The sequence below is a fragment of the Saimiri boliviensis genome, chromosome 8, assembly GCF_048565385.1.
Source record: "Saimiri boliviensis isolate mSaiBol1 chromosome 8, mSaiBol1.pri, whole genome shotgun sequence".
Taxonomy (NCBI): domain Eukaryota; kingdom Metazoa; phylum Chordata; class Mammalia; order Primates; family Cebidae; genus Saimiri; species Saimiri boliviensis.
The window spans coordinates 37,489,792-37,508,907 of NC_133456.1; the positions used below are offsets into that span (position 1 = coordinate 37,489,792).

Consider the following 19,116-nt stretch of genomic DNA (forward strand, 5'->3'; position numbering starts at 1 on the left):
CCCCCCCCCGCACTTCAGGAAGGGGCACCTCTTTCATTGGTGGTCAGTGAGAGGAGCACAGTATGTGGCAGCCCTCCAATGGTCTGAGGGACAGTGAACTGACCCCCTGTGTAAAAAGTTTGGGGACACCTGGGTTAAACAGTCACCATATAACTCAGCAACGTATACATCAGAAATGAAAATGTCCACATGATAACTTGTACATGAGTGTTCATAGCATTCATAACAGCCACAGGGTGAGAACAACCCAAGTGTCCCTCAACTATATCCACAGAAAGAAATTGTTCAGACCAGGCATGGTGGCTCATGCCTGTAATCCCAGCACTTTGGGAGGCCAAGGCAGGGCGGATTACTTGAGGTCAGGAGTTTGAGACCAGCCTGACCAACATGAAGAAACCCATTCTCCACTAAAAATACAAAATTAGCTGGGCATGGTGACACATGCCTGTAATCCCAGCTACTTTGGAGACTGAGGCGGGAGAATCAGTGAACCCAGGAGGCAGAGGTTGTGGTGAGCTGAGATTGCGCCATTGTACTCCAGTCTGGGCAACAAGAGAGAAACTCCACCTCAAATACATAATATATATATATTTGACTCATAATAGGTAAATTGTATGGTATGGGTTAATATCAGTAAATATGTGTTCACAAGAAAAAGAGATAGGAGCCGGGTGTGGTGGCTCACTCCTGTAATCCCAGCACTTCGGGAGGCCGAGGCAGGCAGATCATGAGGTCAAGAGATCAAGACCATCCTGGCCAACATGGTGAAACTCCGTCTCTACTAAAAATACAAAAATTAGCTGGGTGTGGTGGTGTGCGCCTGTAGTCCCAGCTACTCGGGAGGCTGAGGCAGGAGAATTGCTTGAACCCGGGAGGTGGAGATGCAGTGAGCCGAGATCGTGCCACTGAACTCCAGCCTGGCATCTGGTGACAGAGCGAGACTCTGTCTCAAAAAAAAAAAAAAAAAAAAAAAAAGAGATAGGAAAACTGAATAGTCTCGTATATATAAAGGAAATTGAATTTGTAGTTAAAATCTTCCTCACAAAGAAATCCCAGGTCTGATGGCCTCTTTTGTGAATTCTATCAAATGTTGAAGGAAGATATGATACCAATTCAAGATAACAAAAGCATATTGCTCAACTCATGAGAACAGCATTATAGCAATACCAAAACAAGACAAAGACCTTACAAGAAAAGTGTAGACCAATGTCTCATCAATTATGACTGGAAAATCCTTAAGAAAGTATTAGCAAATCAAATCCAGCAATATGTTAAAAGGATATATTATGATCAAATAGGATTAATCTCAAGAATGAAAGGTTGATTTAACAATTGAAAACTAGTTTATGTAATTTATCATATTAAAAGTCCTAAATGATTACCTCAATAGATGCAGGAAAAGATATTTGAAATTCAACACCCATTCATGATTTTTTTCTTTTAGAGATGGGGTCTCCCTATGTTGCCCAGGCTGGAGTGCAGTGGCTATTCACAGGCGTGATCCCACTACTGATCAGCAGGCGAGTTTTGACCTGCTCCACTTCCAACCTGGGCCAGTTCACCTCTCCTTAGGCAACCTGGTGGTCCTCTGCTCCCAGGAGGTCACCATATTGATGCTGAAGTTAGTGCAGACACCCCATCGGCATAGTGCACAACAGCCCAGAACTCCTGGGCTCAAGCGATCCTCCCTCCTCAGCACCCCGAGTAGCTGAGACTATTTTATAATCAGAATAATAAACAACTCTGGAAACTCAGTAAACAAGAAACAGCCCAATAAAAGTGGGCAAAAAATTTGAACAACACTTCATCAAAGACATACAAATGGCTAATAAGCACATGTAAAAATATGTAGCATCATTAGTCAATGGGGATATGCAAATTAAGGTCATAATGAAATGTTATGTGCCTATTAGAATAATGAAAATTTAAATAGACTGATCATGGACGAACGTGGTGGCTCACACTTGTAATCCCACACTTTGGGAGGCCAAAACAGGCAGATCTCTTGAGCCTAGGAGTTTGAAATCAGCCTGGGCAACATGGCGAAACACCATCTCTACTAAAAATACAAAAATTATCCAGGAATAGTGGTGTGCGCCTGTAGTCCCAGCTGCTACTCAGGAGGTGGAGGCAGGAGGATCACTCGAGCCCAGGAAGCAAAGTTTGCAGTGAGGCATGATCACACCACTGCAATACAGCCTGGGTGAGAGAGTGAGACCCAGTCTCAAAATAATAAAATAAAAAATAAACTGACCATATAAAGTGTTGCCAAGGATGTGGAAAAATTCACTCTTATATACTACTAGTGGGAATATAAAATGGTACCAGAACTTTGCAAAGCTTTGCAAAAACTTTGTTTGGCAGTTTTTTAAAAACTAAACACAGGCTGAGCATGTTGGCTCCTGCCTGTAATCTTGACACTGGGAAGCTGAGGCAGGAGAATTACATAGCAAGAATCTGTCTTAAAAAAGCCTCTCTGGAGCACAAGTGTTCAAGAATGAACTGCAATGAACTATGATTGTGCCACTGCCCTCCAGTCTGGGCAACAGAACAAGACTCTGTCTTAAAGGGGGAAAAAAATAAGTACACTGAATGAAAGAAGATAGACAAGAGGGGTACATAATGATTCCATTTATGTAAAATAATAGAAAATGGAAATTAATGTATAGTGGCTGAAAGTACATTAGTGGTTTTCTGGGGAAGAGAGGAGGGAATTAATTAGCCTGAGGTAATTTGGGGAGCAAGAAAGATATGCTCTCAGGCCGGGTGCGGTGGCTCAAGCCTGTAATCCCAGCACTTTGGGAGGCTGAGGCGGGTGGATCACGAGGTCAAGAGATCGAGACCATCCTGGTCAACATGGTGAAACCCTGTCTCTACTAAAAATACAAAACATTAGCTGGGCATGGTGGCACGTGCCTGTAATTCCAGCTACCTGGAGGCTGAGGCAGGAGAATTGCCTGAACCCAGGAGGCGGAGGTTGCGGTGAGCCGAGATCGCGCCATTGCACTCCAGCCTGGGTAACAAGAGCGAAACTCTGTCTCAAAAAAAAAAAAAAAAAAGATATGCCCTTTTTTTTTTTTTACTGTGGAAACAGTTTCTCAGGTGTATATATATGTCAAAACTTTATCACATTACACATTTTAGATATGCTCAGTTTGCTGTAGGTCAATTATATCTCAGTACAGCTACAGGCATATCTTGTATTGCAGTTTGCTTTATTGAGCATCACAGGTATTGCACTTTTTTCAAATTGAAGGTTTGTGTCAACCCTGCATTGTGCAAGTCTGTCAGTGCCATTCTTCCAACAGCATGTGCTCACTTCATGTCTCTTTATCATATTTTGGCAACTCTTGTAATATTTTAAACTGTTATTAATTTTTGGCAGGGAGTTTGGAACTATTAACTGTAAAGAATAGTCTTTCCAGGCCGGGCATGGTGGCTTACACCTATAGTCGTGGCACTTTGGGAGGGTGAGGTGGGCAGATCACTTGAGCTCAGGAGTTTGAGACCAGCCTGGGCAAACAGGGTGAAACCCCATCTCTACTAAAAATACAAAAATTAGCCAGGTGTGGTGGTGGGCACCTGTAGTCTCAGCTACTTGAAAAGCTGAGGTGGGAGGATCCTTTGAGCCTGGCAGGCAGAGACTACAGTGAGCCGAGATTGCGCCAGCACCAGAGTGAGACCTTGTCTTAAAAAAAAAAAAAAAAAAAAAAGTCTTTCCAGTGTTTGAAGTTGAAGGTGTAAACCCATTGGAAGATTTTTCAAAGCATGATCTATGTCTCATGGAATATAATAAACTGTGATAGATAATGTAGTGTAAGAAGAAAATAGTGTAAGAAGAAAAGACGCGGTGATTGTCGCCTGTAATCCCACCACTTTGGGAGGGTGAGGTGGGTGGATCACGAGGTCAGGGGTTCGAGACCAGCTTGGCCAACATGGTGAAACCCTGTCTCTACTAAAAGATACAAAAAATTAGCCAGACATGGTGGCACATGCCTGTAATCCCAGCTACTTGGGAAGCTGAGGCAGGAGAATTGCTTGAACCCAGGAGGCAGAGGTTTCGGTGAGCCGAGATCACACCATTGCACTCCAGCCTGGGCAACAGGGCGAGACTCCATCTCAAAAAAAAGAAAATAATGGATTTCATAGAAAAGGATAATGTATCTACCTTGATGTCATATTGCTCTTTTCTTTTTTTTTTTTTTTTTTTTTTTTGTTTGAGACGGAGTTTCGCTCTTGTTACCCAGGCTGGAGTGCAATGGCCCGATCTCGGCTCACCGCAACTTCCGCCTCCTGGGTTCAGGCAATTCTCCTGCCTCAGCCTCCTGAGTAGCTGGGATTACAGGCACGTGCCACCATGCCCAGCTAATTTTTTGTATTTTTAGTAGAGACGGGGTTTCACTATGTTGACCGGGATGGTCTCGATCTCTTGACCTCGTGATCCACCCGCCTCAGCCTCCCAAAGTGCTGGGATTACAGGCTTGAGCCACCGCGCCCGGCCCCATATTGCTCTTTTCAAAGACAATGAATACATATTTAGTTTCCAGCAGGGGAGCTGACAAGGATGAACCATTATTGCTGAACTGTTCTTATTGCTGGTTATCCAAATGTCATGGTAATTTTAATGTTTACTATTTATTTAAACCATTATTTTAGGCTCAAGGGTACATGTACAGGCTTCTTATATTGGTAAATGGTGTATCATGAGGGTTTGGTGTACATATTATTTTGTCACCCAGATAGTAAGCATAGTATCCCATAGGTACTTTTTGGATCATCACCCTCCTCCCACCCTCTACCTTCAAGTAAGCCCCGATGTCTGTTCCCTTCTTTGGGTTCGTGTGTACTCAAGGTTTAGCTCCCACTTATAAGTGAGAATATTCGGTATTTGCTTTTCTGTTCCTGTGTTTATTCAGTTAGGATAGTGGCCTCCAGCTCCATTCATGTTGCTGCAAAGGACATGACCTTTTTCTTGTTTATGGCTGCATAGTATCCCATGGTGTATATGTATCATATTTTCTGTATCCAGTCTATAATTGAAATTGATGGGCAATTAGATTGTATCTATGTATTTCTATCGTAAATAGTGCTGTGAGGAACACAGGTGTGCATGTATCTTCACGGTAGAACAATTCATATTCCTTTGGGTATGTACCCAACAATAGGATTGCTGGGTCAAATGGTAGTTCTGTTTAAGTTCTTTCAGAAATCGTCAAACTGCTTTTCTATAGTGTCTGAACTAATGTACCTTCCCACCTGTAGTGTGTAAGCATTCCCTTTTCTCAACAACCTTCCCAGTATCTGTTATTTTTTGGCTTTTTTATTTTTTATTTTTGAGATAGAGTCTTGCTGTGTCACCCAGGCTGGAGTGCAGTGGCACAATCTTGGCTCATTGCAACCTCTCCCTCCTGGGTTCAAGTGATTCTCCTGCCTCAGCCTCCCAAGTAGCTGGAACTATAGTCACGTCCCACCATGCCCAGCTAATTTTTTGTATTTTTAGTAGAGACAGGGTTTTACCATGGTAGACACGTTGGTCTCGATCTTCTGACCTCGTGATCCACCCACCTCAACCTCCCAAAGTGTTGAGATTACAGGCATGAGCCACTGTGTCTGGCCATTTTTCGACTTTTTAATAATAGCCATTCTAGGGCCAAGTGAGGTGACACACACCTGTAATTCAAGCATCTTGGGAGGCCCAGGTAGGCAGATCACTTCAGTCCAAAAGTTCAAGAACAGCCTGTGCAACATAGTGAAACTCTCTCTCTACAAAAGCTACAAAAATTAGGCTGGCATAGTGGTGTGCACCTGTAGTCCGAGCTACTTAGGAGTCTGAAGTAAGAGGATCCCTTGAGCCAGGAGGTCCAGCTGAGATCACACCACTGCAGTCCAGCCTGGGTGACAGAGTAAGACTCTGTGAAAAGAAAAAAAAAGTCATTCTAACTGGTGTGAGTTGGTATCTTCTTGTGATTTGGGTTTGCTTTCTCTAACGTTTAGTGATGTTGAGCATTTCTTCATGTGCTTATTGGCTGCATGTATGTCTTCTTTTGAAAAGTGCCTATTCATGTCCTTTGCCCACTTTTTACTGTAGGTTTTTTTTTTTTGATTGTTAATTGGTTTGAGTTCCTTGTCGATTTTTGATGTTAGACCTTTGCCAGAAGAATAGTTTGCAAATATTTTCTCTGATTTTGTAGGTTGTCGGTTTACTCTGTTGATAGTTTCTTTTGCTGTGCAGATGCTCTTTAGTTTAATTAAGTCCCATTTATCAATTTTTTTGTCAAACTTTTATTAATATTATATTGGTTATGGTGATATGTGATCAGTGATCTTTGATGTTGCTATTGTATTTGTTTTGGGGCCCCACAAATTGTGCCCGTATAAGATAGTGAAATTAATTGGTAAAACTGTGTGTTCTGATGGCTCCACTCACCAGCCATTCCATCATCTCCCTCTCCTGAGGCCTACCTGAGCCACAGTAATATTGAAATTAGGCCCATTAATAACCCTACAATGTTCTCTAAGTGTTCAAGTGAAAGGAAGAGTCACACGTCCCTCATTTGAAATTAAAAGCTAGAGGTGACTAAGCTTAGCAAGGAAGGCTTGTTAAAACCTAAGATAGGCTAAAGGCTAGGTCTCTGGTACCAGGCAACCAAGTTTTGAATGCAAAGGAAAAGTTATTGAGGGAAATTAAAAGTGCTACTCCAGTGAACACACAAATGGTAAGAAGGCAAAGCAGCCTTATTGCTGATATAGAGAATATTTTAATGATCTGGATAGAAGATCAAACCAGCCACAACATTCCCTTAAGACAAAGCCTAACCCAGAACAAGGTGCTAATTTTCTTTAATCCTCTGAGGCCTGAAAGAGGTAAGGAAACTTGCAGAAGAAAAGTTGGAAGCTAGCAGAGATTGGTTCATGAGGTTAAGGAAAGAAGCCATCACCGTAACATAAAAGTGCAAGGGGAAGAAGCAAGGGCTGATGTAGAATCGACAGCAAGTTATCCAGGAGATCTAGCTATGATCATTGATGAAGGTGGTTACATTAAACACCAGATTTTCAATGTAGACAAAACAGCTTTCTATTAAAAGATGTCTTTTTTTCTTTTTTCATTTTTTTGTTTGTTTTTTATTTTTATTTTTTCTACTTTTTTTTTTTTGGTTTAAAAGATGATGTCTTATAATGCTTTAATAGCTACAGAGGAGAAGTAAATGCCTGGCTTAAAAGCTTCAAAAGACAGGCTTACTCTCGTTAGGGGCTAATGCAGCTGATGACTTTCAGTTGAAGTCGATGCTCATTTACCATTCTAACGATCCTAGAGCCCTAAGAATTAGGCTAAGTCTACTCTTCTCATGCTCTATAAGTGAAATAATAAAGCCTGGATGTAAACAGCACCTCTGTTTACAGCATGATTTACTGAATATTTTAAACTCATTGTTGAGCCCACTGCTCAGAAAAAAGATTCCTTTCAAAATATTACTGCTCATTGACAATGCACATAGTCATCCAAGAGCTCTGTTGGAGATGTGCAGGAGGTTAATGTTTGATGCCTGCTAACACAGTATCCATTCTGCAGCCCATGGATCAAGGAGTAATGTGAACTGTCAAGTCTCATTATTCAGGAAATACATTTTATAAGGCTGTAGCCACCAAAAAGAGGGGTCTTCAAAAAGTTCATGGAAAATTCATATTATGAAAATCTATGTGCATGGATTTCAAAAACTTTTCACACCAAAATAAACTTATATTAACTTGTTATAATATGTTTGAACAGGATGTAGTTTGAGGCACTAAAAAGGATAAGACATCAATTTCTAAGAGCCCATTTCAGACCCACATAAATAATGCTAAAATTGGCTGGGGGTAGTGGCTCATGCCTGTAATCTCAACACTTTAGGAGGCCACCGAGGCAGGTAGATCATGAGGTCAGGAGATCGAGACCATCCTGGCCAACATGGTGAAACCCTGTCTCTACTAAAATACAAAAATTAGCCAGGCATGGTGGTTGTGCACCTGTAGTCCCAGCTACTTGGGGGGCTGAGGCCGGGGAATCTCCTGAACCTGGGAGGCAGAGGTTGCAGTGAGCTGAGATCATACCATTGCACTCTAGCCTGGTGAGAGAGCAAGATTCCCTCTTTAAAAAAAAATGCTAAAATTGAAGCAAGAACAAACATCACATCAAATCTATGGGCCAGACATGGTGGCTTATACTTGTAGTCCCAACACTTCAGGAGGCTGAAGCAGGCAGACCTCTTGAGCCCAGGAGTTCAAGACCAGCCTGGGAAACATGATGAAACTCCGCCTCTACAAAAACTACAAAATTTAGCCAGGCGTGGTTGCATGTACCTGTAATCCCAGCTCCTTGGGAGGTTGAGATGTGAGGATGGCTTAAGACTGGGAGGTCAAGGTTGCAGTGAGCCATGTTTATGCCACTGTACTCCATCCTGGGTGACAGACTGAGATCCTGTTTCAAAAAACAAACAAAACACAAATTTTTGGTGACATTTGGGTGGAAGAATGGTAAAATCATTGTCCTTGGTGCTTTACAAAATGTTTATGAGAGCAGTGCCCCAAAGAAATCAACAGTTTAAAAATGTATAAATAATTTTAGGAAGGAAGGATATGATATCGAAGATGAAGCCCACAGCTGCAGACCATCCACATCAATTTGTGAAGAAAAAATTTATTCACACCCTAATTGAAGAGGACCAATGATTTAACAACAGAATAGCCAACACCATGGGCTGGGTGTGGTGGCTCATGCCTGTAATCCCAGCACTTTGGGAGGCCAAGGCAGGTGGATCACAAGGTCAAGAGTTTGAGACCAACCTGGCCAAGATCATGAAACCTTCTCTCTACTAAAAATATAAAAATTAGCTGAATGTGGTGATGGGTGCCTGTAATCCCAGGTACTTGGGAGGCTGAGGCAGGAGAATTGCTTGTACCTGGGAGGTAGAGGTTGCAGTAGCCAATATTGCACCACTGCACTCTAACCTGGGTGACAGAGCAAGACTCCATCTCAGAAAAAAAAAAAAAAAAAAAAAAAAAAAGATAGCCAACACCATAGACATCTCAATGGATTCTGCCTTCATAATTGTGACTGAAAATTAAAATTGAGACAAATTTCCCTTTTATGATGGCTACCAAAACTGTTGTGCCCTCATCAGTTGCAGACAAGAGCAAAGTTTTCAATGGAATTTTTAAACAAGTGAGACAAAGATCCTGAAGCATTTCTTCTAAGTATTATAACACTACATGAAACATAGCTTTACCAGTATGGTCCTGAAGACAAAACACAATCAAAGCAATGGCTACCAAGAGGTGGAAGTGGTCCAGTCAAAGCACAAGTGAACTGGTCAAGAGATGCTTAAGGCACTTTGCTTGTTGACTTTCTGGAGGGTGCAAAAATAGTAACGTCTGCTAATTATGAGAATGTTTTAAGAAAGTTAACCGCCGGGCGCGGTGGCTCAAGCCTGTAATCCCAGCACTTTGGGAGGCCGAGGCGGGTGGATCACGAGGTCGAGAGATCGAGACCATCCTGGTCAACATGGTGAAACCCCGTCTCTACTAAAAGTGCAAAAAATTAGCTGGGCATGGTGGCGCATGCCTGTAATCCCAGCTACTCAGGAAGCTGAGGCAGGAGAATTGCCTGAGCCCAGGAGGAGGAGGTTGCGGTGAGCCGAGATTGCGCCATTGCACTCCAGCCTGGGTAACAAGAGTGAAACTCCGTCTCAAAAAAAAAAAAAAAAAGAAAGAAAGTTAACCACAGCTTGAGCAGAAAAAATCCCCAGGTGAGCTTTCACTGGCTAGTCTGTCTTCACCACAACAATGCTTATGCTTCCAATCAAATCAGGGCAATTTTGCATGAGTTTTGATGGGAAATCATTAGGCATCCACCTTATGGTCCTGGTTTGATTCCTTATGACTTCTTTATGTTTCCTAATCTTAAAAAAATCTTTAAAAGGCACCCACATTTCTTCAGTTAATAATTAGTAAAAAAGACTGAATTGACATGGTTAAATTTACAGGTCTCCCAGTTATTTAAGGATGGACTAAATTGCTGGTATCATTGCTTACAAAAGTATCCTGAAGTTGAAGTTGATGGAGTTTTTACGTTCAGAAATCATGTTTATATATATATATAAAATTTATTTATTTATTTATTTATTTATTTATTTTTTTTTTTGAGACGGAGTTTCGCTCTTGTTACCCAGGCTGGAGTGCAATGGCGCCATCTCGGCTCACCGCAACCTCTGCCTCCTGGGCTCAGGCAATTCTCCCGCCTCAGCCTCCTGAGTAGCTGGGATTACAGGCACGTGCCACCATGCCCAGCTAATTTTTTTGTATTTTTAGTAGAGACAGGGTTTCACCATGTTGACCAGGATGGTCTCGATCTCTTGACCTTGTGATCCACCCGCCTCGGCCTCCCAAAGTGCTGGGATTACAGGCTTGAGCCACCGCGCCCGGCCTCATGTTTATATTTTTAATTTTTATCTTTTAATTCATTTTTTCCACAAACTTTTTTTTTTTTTTTTTTTGAGACAAGGTCTTACTCTGTGGCCCAGGCTGACATGCAGTGGTATGTACTGGCTCATTGCAGCCTTGATCTCCTGGGCTCAAGCAATCCTCCCACCTCAGTCTCCTGAGTAGCTGAGACCGCAGGCACATGCCACCATGCCCAGTCAATTTTTAATTTTTTAGTAGAGACAGGTTTTCACCATGTTTCCCAAGCTGGTCTCAAACTCCTGGGCTCAAGCAGTCCTCCTGCATCAGCCTCCCAAATTGCTAGGATTACAGGTATGAGCCACTGAATCTGGCTAAGGAGTCGCTTTTCATGGATGAGCAAACAAAGTAGTTTCATGAGATAGGCTCTATTGCTGGTGAGGATGCTGTGAACATTGTGGAAATGACATCAAAGGAATTAGAATAGTATGTGAATTTATTTGATAAAGCAGCAACAGGGTTTGAGAAGACTGACTCCAATTTGAATTTAATTTAAAACACTTAAAATTTAAACATTTATCTATTTATTTAACAGATGGAGTCTCACTCTGTTGCCCAGGCTGGAGTACAGTGGCTTGATCATATCTCACCACAGCCTCAATCTCCTGGGCTCTAGTAATCCTCCCACCTCAGTCTCCCAAGTAGCAGAGGCTGCAGGTATGTGCTACCAGCTAATTTAAAATTTTTTATTGTTAGTACAGACAGGGTCTCTCTTTGTTGTCCAGGCTGGTCTGGATTTCCCAGCCTCAAGTGATCCTCCCACCTCAGTCTCCCAAGACTTATCTTTTTATTTTTTTTATTTTTTTTTTTTAAGGTTCTCAAGAATTTTATTATAAAACAGAACAATGGCAAAATATAAGCTTTCACATTAATATTTACCTTACATTCAAAATATATTACAGCTTTAATTTATGAACAGAGATATCCTGTCTTTTCTTCTTTTTCTTTTCTGTTTCCTTTGCATCATTGATTTGCATTTTTACTTGATCTTGTAATTTAGAAAAGAATGCTTGAGAGGACTTTCAGGCTTTGTCTTTACCTTCATCCTTTATGAAGGAAGCTTTGCCAGTTTTGGTCGGCTGTTTTAACTTCTCCAAAGCTACTGCTTTGCTGTATTTCCCTGTTTGATCTAGGCTGCTCTTTTCTTTTTTTTTTTTTTTTTTTTGAGACGGAGTTTCGCTCTTGTTACCCAGGCTGGAGTGCAATGGCGCGATCTCGGCTCACCACAACCTCCGCCTCCTGGGTTCAGGCAATTCTCCTGCCTCAGCCTCCTGAGTAGCTGGGATTACAGGCACGTGCCACCATGCCCAGCTAATTTTTTGTATTTTTAGTAGAGACGGGGTTTCACCATGTTGACCAGGTTGGTCTTGAACTCTTGACCTCGTGATCCACCCGCCTCAGCCTCCCAAAGTGCTGGGATTACAGGCTTGAGCCACCGCGCCCGGCTTAGGCTGCTCTTTTCAAGCAGTTTTCTCCGCTTCTCCTTCTCCTTTATTTTCATATGCTTTTGAGATTTCTTTTTCCTCTGCTCTCATTTCTTACCTGTAGCTGTTTTTTCAGCAGCTGTTTTTACATCTCCAGCTTTATTTTCCTCCTTGATCTGCTCTGGAGCCAGGAGAGCTGCATCAGTAACATCAGTAGCCTCTGGGGCTACTTCCTCCATGGTTATGGCTGGCAGATTTGGCACAACTTTAATCTCTGGTACAGGCTGTTTAGGGATAAAGTGGAAGTTTGGGAGGGCATCCAATTTTAAGAAGAGGGGATCCATCATCTTGTGAATTTCTACATGCTCTGGATTTTCTTCTGCTGCTGTTTTTTGCTGGTTGAGTTTCATGTGCTCCTATCCATAAATTTCAGCAAGGCTCAATTTACTCTTCTCATGGTCTAAGGTTAAATGCTTTTTATATTCATATGAATCCTCTTTAGGTTTTTCTTTACATACTACATCATCCCAAGCCTGATCTCTTATCCTCTGTTTAATGATATCTTCCAGTTGAAGGGTAGTTTCCTCTGTAATCACAGGTGCCATCTGGACAGCATGGTCAAAGTGCAGGGTCTCCTCCAGGAGGCTGTTGTCTGGCCTCTTCTGTGCTGTCACTTCCCCCTGAAGCTGCCAAGGCTTTTTTTCTAACAACTCTTTTTCTAAAGATGCAATTTCTTTCATTCATCTTTTCCTGTTTTTTTTCCAAAGATGATTTAACTTTATCAGAATTTTTCTTTCCATTTAAAAACATCGATACGTTCAGTCATCTGGCAAAACAAAGTTCACTCTTTTCAAGCTGTCTTTATGTTGTTTACTGTCTTCACTTTCTTCAAGGTCAAAGGGGAAAAGAAGGGTGCGCACCCTGCGGGTGTTGGCACCCCACAGGGGTCCCTAGGAAGGAGGCGCACTTTGCTCAGCTCTTTCCTCTGGGAGCAGGAAGCGGGTGGGTGGAACTGAGCCCGGGTACTCCCAGCAACCCTGGCTGCAGCCCAGCTGTCAGCAGCGCCCTCCCGCTGTCACTCATCTCCAGTAGTAGGAAAAAACAGAGGTCTTGATATGAAATTGGGGATGCAAGGAAGCGCTCTTAAGTCATGCAAATAGTCTTTTAGCACCATTGGAAAGTCTCAACAATGTGGGTGAAAATCAGATTGACTCTGCCCACTTGAAAAAAATGAACAGCCCTATAGACCAGTTTCACTTGGCCATTATATTTTACCACCACTATAGGCACTGTAGGCACTGCCAGATAGTTTGAAAGTAGGACTGGTGTGATTATCTGAAACTGATGTTAAATGGGTAAAGCCAAGGAAAAGATCCCTGGGCTTCAGCCCAGGAGTTGAAAACCAACCTGGGCAACATAATGTGACCCCCATCTCTACCCAAAACAAAAAATAATTGCTGGGCATGTGGTCCCAGCTACTTGGGAGACTGAGGTGGGAGGATTGCTTGAGTTTGGGAGGTGGAGGCTGCAGTGAGCTGTTATAGCACCACTGACCTTCAGCCTTGGTGACAGAGGGAGACCCTGTTGCAGGAAAAAGAAAAGAAAGAAAAAGGAAAGGAAAGGAAATAAAGAAAATAAAAAGACAAGTGGAAAGAGAAAACAAAAGAAAAAAGAAAAATTCCTGTTTGGGATTTAGGCTACACTTAGGAAATGAGGATTAATTGAAAAAGTTAATATTCTGATCACTATCAAACAGAAATTGCTTTTCTAAGTCTATATCATGCCAGAAAGGTATTAATGTGTATTTTTAAAAGTGATCTAAATAAACTGTTAAATTCTGTTTCATGAAACATCAAAACTATTTGTGTGGCTTTACTTTAGAATTGATGCATTGCAGGCCGGGCGCGGTGGCTCAAGCCTGTAATCCCAGCACTTTGGGAGGCCGAGGCGGGTGAATCACGAGGTCGAGAGATCGAGACCATCCTGGTCAACATGGTGAAACCCCGTCTCTACTAAAAATACAAAAAATTAGGTGGGCATGGTGGCACGTGCCTGTAATCCCAGCTACTCAGGAGGCTGAGGCAGGAGAATTGCTTGAACCCAGGAGGTGGAGATTGCGATGAGCCGAGATCGCGCCATTGCACTCCAGCCTGGGTAACAAGAGCGAAACTCCATCTCAAAAAAAAAAAAAAAAAAAAATTGATGCATTGCAGTTGTTTAGGAAATCATGCATACCCTAGATATGATTTGTTAACCAGAAATATCTAATATTCTGAACACATTGGAAATTGTTTCCTATGGCTGAGCATACAATTTTATGGTGATGTTATTAGCATTGCTGTCATGGCTCTGACTCGTAGAATCTTTCTTATCTGCAGCTTTGATTTGGTTGTGCCAAGTCTGTTCAAAGGCTAAGCAGAACTTCATTGTGTCTAGACGGATGAGTCAAAGAAAATTTCTAGCCTGTTTATTAGTGCCACGGGTTTATAAGCGCCACGGGTTTATAAGCAACATTACAGGCATTCCGTTTCATCACAGCTTTTCAATCTGCTATACAAACATAAGACTCAGTTACTGTTTACCTTTACCCTTTTTGTCAATGCGAGGGCTGCTGCTTCTGTATACAGACTTAAGTAATTCCCATTATGCCATGCCCTGTGTGCACCTTCTGGAAGTTACCTGATCTGGAAGTTAGCCCATGGACATCTAAGATCTGGGATATTCCCAAATCTGGTTGTGGAAGGGCCTGGAAATCTACAACCACGACTAGGTAGAGGACACCTGTTTCGGGAGGGGTTATAAAATATGAAGCGAAACGAGGAAAAGGGAGTTGTGATCACGGTTCCAAAGGCTCCACACCCATCTTGGAGTTAGGGGCACTCAGGTCTCTGTTTCGTGACCCGTGGCCCTACCCCTCCAAGACCCAGGTCTTTAGTCACCCAGGCTTGAGATTTCAAACCCCATCCCCCAATGCCAAACTCCCTTGTCCCAGCTGGGAGGCCCCCAGGGCATTTCTGAACAAGGCCATCTCCAGTTCGCAGAAATCTGTGTGTTGTTGCAAATAGAGGATGACAACAGATCACAGCCAACGAATGCGAGCAGCGTCAAGTCAGCAACAATCTTCCAGTTATAGAGAAGTCGGAGACGTCTGATTATCTCCTTTCTTCTTCACGTTTACTAAGAGGCAACTTCTCACCTTCCTGCCCTCCACGCTGAGAGGGGCTAACTATTCCGAAAGCCTTCGTGCCCTCTTCCTTTTCCATTTTTAGACTTCCAAACTCCTACTGAAAGATAAGGAAGGAGACCACAGAGCAAGATACAAAGAAGTTTCTTAAAACACCTTCTTTTCTAGGTTCTCAAGGCGTCCCCTTTAAGGAACCAGGCCCACCTCTTTCCCATTCACCTACTGGCTTTCCTTCCTGTCCGTCATTCTACCTTTAAGAATATTTCCTGTTCCTTCAACCCAGCTTGCACACCTCCGCCCCCCGGCCCTCCTCATTGGGCCGCCCGACACCGCTTCTCTCCTTCGTTTTCTCTCCGCCTCCTCCCGCCCTGCAGCGTAGCGCAACGGCATTCTGTCTTCTTATTGGCTACTATGGCAGCGTTCCGCAGCCTCATTGGTGGGTTGAGTGACAGAGGCGGGAGCGCGGCGCGCCCAGGGTAGGCTGTTCGCTTGCTGAGCGGCGGCCGCGGGAGGGGCGGGGGGGAGGGGGGCTGGGAAAGTTGAGGCCGCGCTGCCGCCGGGTCTCCGGCCTTGAGGGCTCGGGCTCGCAGCGGCGGCGGTGGCCGCAAAAAGAGGCGGCGGGGGCGGGGGGAGAGGAGGGCCTGGGCCCGCGCTCCCCCAGCCCCGGAGGAGCAGGCGGCGGCTGCGGACGGAGAGATTCGCCCAGACGGTCGGACACTCTTGCCTTCCCCTCCTGGGATCATGACCCAGGCGGGGGTCGCCGCCGTCGCCGCCGCCACCGCGGCCGAGACCGCGCAGCCGGCGGGTAAGTGACTGCGGGAGGGGGCCGCTGACAGCCGGGGCGGGGGGCGGGGGCCGGGGCTGCGGGGGCGGCTCCGGGGGGCGGCCCCGGGCTCAGCTCCACCCACCCCCTTCCTGCTCCCTGAGGCCAGGGCTGAGCTAAGTGCGACTCCTTCCTGGGGAGCCCCGCGTGCGGTGCCTGGTGGGGTGCCAGCGCCCGCGGTGTGCGCACCCTTCTTCTCCCCGGCCGCCCCGCGTCCCCGGGCTGCCAGGCCCGTGGGGAGCTCGCCCTGCGCCCCAGCTCCTAGATGCACGGGGGGCGAGAGGGGCCCCACGCTGCCCTAGGTGCATAAAGAGCTGGCAGCCAGGTTCACACCAGATGGCCTTTGCCCGCCTCCTTCACCTTCTCCGGTCTCCTTCATCCGCCTTCCTTCCTTGCCCTCTGAATTTCTTTCGGACCCATTCGTCAGACTCACTCATGTGGCTTTTTTTTTTCACTCTCACTCCTCTGTCGAAGTGTTAGACTTATGTTTTCGTTTTAGAAGCCATTCTTTTACTTTCTGAATAGAAGCAGTGCAAGTGAATGACCAACTCTTGAAATCTTCTTTCATATATCCGGATGAAATATAAAATTCCTGGTTCTTGTTCATGTTTACAATTTTGACATTTGAATTCACCCCACTCACTCTTGAAGACTCTCCCTCCCAACCTTCCCCGTTACGTTGGGATATGGTCCTTTGTGTTTATTAACTTTATCTGGAAATAAGAGACTGCATAAACCAAAGTGCAGAACTTCAACTTCTGTTCTCATAGCATTTTTACCATCAAATAGGTATAGTAACCTAACACTACACAAAACAAGGCAGTCGTGGCCAACTTTGTAGGTAAAGAAGGCATTTCCTTACCTATAAACAACGTACAGATTTCTTGAATAAATCTTACGGTGAGTAACATGGATCCTAAAGCATATTCCCACGTTTGCTCTTTTGTAAAGAAAACCAAACAGACAAACCTACTTTTCGATGGATCAACAGGCTCTCCTACTCTCCATTCAGCTTGATGACTTTTTTCTCCCAGAGGGGACTCTTGTTTAACATAGTACAGAGTTACTGTTTGGGGTACATATATTGTTTCTCTTTAAGTACTCAGAAAGTATTTGTTGCAAAATAACTGAAATACATTGTAATTGCACTTCTGAAAGCAGAAGTAGTATAATATATCCATGCAAGAATGAATACTTAAATGTTAACGTTTTGCTTTAGTCTAATTCAAGCTTGTCCAACCACCGTCCTAGGACAGCTTTTAATGCGGCCCATGACAACAAGACAAATTCATAAACTTTTTATTTTTTGAGACAGCGTCCCACTGTCGCCCAGGCTGGAGTGCAGTGGTGTAATCTCAGCTCACTGCAACCTCTGCCTCCCGGGTTCAAGCGATTTTCCTGCATCAGCCTCCTGATTAGCTGAGATTACAGGTGTGCGCCACTAGCCCAGCTAATTTTTGTGTTTTTCAGTATAGACAGGGTTTCTCCATGTTGACCAGGCTGGTCTCACACTCCTGGCTTCAGGTGATCCGCTTGCTTCGGCCTCCCAAAGTGCTGGGATTATAGGCATGAGCCACCGCGCCCAGCCTCAAATTTGTAAACTTTCTTAAAACGTTGAGATTTTTGTTTGTGATTTTTATTTTTTTTCCTCATCAGTTATTGTCAATGTTAGTGTATTTTATGTGTGGCCCAAGACAATTCTTCTTCCAATGTGGCCCAGGGAAGCCAAAAGATTGGACTCCCCTGGTCTAAGCTAAAAGACTCAGGTGTACATAGGTAATGGGTTCTCTCTGTAGGAGTTTTGTAAAATCCACATGCAGCCTGGAACATTCCCTAATATAAACGCAGTGCATTGCAGGGATGTAAGAGCAGCTTAGAATTGAAGTACTTACTTTTTAGATTAGTTGTCTATGGAACATCATGGAAGTACAATTCTAAAGTTGTAGACGCCACACTCAATGAACCAGTTATGTATAAGAAATTGATGGGTACTTTTCCTGTTTTCAGAGCTTAGCCTTGTCAAGAAGGGAAAAGAAACACTAAGAAAACTGAGAATTTTTAACTCAGGTTAGAAGATAAGCTTCAACAGGTAATCAGCTCAAATTTGTTGTTTATAAATAGGGTCTTAAACTTGAGTCTTAATCATATCTCATGCTTTACCTCTCTATTCTCTAGCCCAGTGGTTCTCAATCTAGACTGTACATGAGCATCACCTTGTGTGTCTTTAATGCCTGGGCCACTTCCCCCAGAAATTCTCTTACTTTTGATCTGGAGTAAAGCTCTACCATGGGTATGTTTTTTCAGGCTCTCCAGGTGATTCTGTTCAGTAACTCTGGCTGAGAATTCCCATGAGAGTAGGACAATGTCCAAAAGCTAATCTTGTGTTCTGGGCTTTTCTAAATCAGGCTTCACTCATACTTTCCCCTCAGTGCTTTTGTTAAAAACATTGGCCTTTCTTAGGATATGGACACCTTTTCCCTGTTCTTCTGTCCTGCCAACAATAGTTCTAATTACACTTTTGTGAAGGTTTTCTGGATAGCTTACTCTAGTTCTTATTGATAAACTCCCTTTGAACTTTTATGCTACATGTTGTTTAAAAGACTCCCTTTATGCTTACAGTATGTGGCAGTTTAAATTCTATGTGTATGTGTTTCATTGTTCTCAAATATAATGATAAGGAATATTTTATTTTTCATCTCTTCTACAGAGGTTTTCTTTAAGTTGGATTGGTTTGATTTGGAACCCTTCTGACTCTTCCTGCAACCATAGGTTTGATTTCATCTTAGATTATGTTAGCAGCTTCCTCATACCTTAACTGGCTTTGGATTCATGTATAGACATCAGGATTTTTTTCATATCTTGTCTTTGTTTTGTTAGTAAGTTATTTATCTTCTGTGGCCTCATAACAGTTTGTACTTACTTCTGTGTTAGTACTTAGCACATTGCCATAAGTGTGTGTTTATATGCCTTCCCCACCTTACTGCTAACCAGAGCCTCCATGCTGAGCAACTCCGGGGGGTACCATTCACATATTCTTGAATACAGTACCATTGCAGCATGGCAGAAGTAGAACTCCACCAACACAGGAACTGTGTTCTTTTTATCTTTGTATTCTTAGGACCTAACATTGCATTTGTGATTACTAGGCAGTTAATAAATACTCTTGAACGAGTAAATGACTGCCATGT

General features: G+C 43.5%; 1 protein-coding gene and 1 pseudogene across 1 annotated transcript in view; one reads left to right on the top strand and one right to left on the bottom strand.

The window, feature by feature from the left end:
* Window positions 1–7,477: 7,477 nt before the first annotated feature.
* Window positions 7,478–15,184, bottom strand: LOC101032434 (U3 small nucleolar ribonucleoprotein MPP10-like; annotated as a pseudogene).
* A 445-nt stretch (window positions 15,185–15,629) lies between these two features.
* The window catches only part of USF3 (upstream transcription factor family member 3), a 60,625-nt gene continuing 57,138 nt past the window's right edge, over window positions 15,630–19,116 (top strand). The window contains exon 1 of the mRNA XM_003935451.4: window positions 15,630–15,910. The gene's annotated coding sequence lies outside the window, so the exon portion shown is untranslated. The remainder of the gene's footprint in view (window positions 15,911–19,116) is intronic.